The sequence below is a fragment of the Ipomoea triloba genome, chromosome 16, assembly GCF_003576645.1.
Source record: "Ipomoea triloba cultivar NCNSP0323 chromosome 16, ASM357664v1".
In the NCBI taxonomy this organism is placed as follows: Eukaryota; Viridiplantae; Streptophyta; class Magnoliopsida; order Solanales; family Convolvulaceae; genus Ipomoea; species Ipomoea triloba.
This window is the reverse complement of record NC_044931.1, coordinates 1,744,973-1,745,660: the sequence shown is the minus strand read 5'-3', so window position 1 is coordinate 1,745,660 and position 688 is coordinate 1,744,973.

Below are 688 nucleotides of genomic sequence, written 5' to 3'. Positions count from 1 at the left end.
TATTTCAAACTGCGATATCTTACAAAGCAAACTGAACCTCCTTTTATAGGGATCAAGGATGGTTCTTGAAATACAATACAGCTGTTTACAACTATTATGGTTACGTTCCTGCTAAGTCTCAAGTAATCTCTAACATGTAGAGAAGTTAGGAAGTGGTTTGAGAGTCTTGTTGTCATGCCCCGGAGAGGCTTTTAGTTTTCTCTCACCTTTGGTCCTAATTCTCCACTGTTTTTAGAGACTCCCCGATTTGGTATCAGAGCCAGCCATATCTCTTTATTCAAAACCTTCATATTTCCCAAATATGTCTTCCTCTTCAGCTTCTACATCCACATCTATTGTACCTAGCCGTTCTTCATTTTCATTAGAAAAACCTCATTTCAAAAAATCTCTCTCTTCTAAGATGGATTATCTCTATGAGATAAATTATCTTAAAGAGGACCAAAAAATAGAAGAAACCCACCTGCCCCTTCTGAATCCATACTCTGCTTTCAATAAAAGAAACCAATCCAATTTTCTGGTTAAATCCCTTAAAGCTATTTACCAGAAAAGGTCTTTAGTTCCTAAAGAATACATCTCAGCCTCAGCCATGAACAGATGTCCCATATATTCCACCCACCAAGAACAGTTCATTACTCTTGAAATCCCTGATGAATTCCCGGCCATTTGGAGGAGAGAAGGATATACCCAT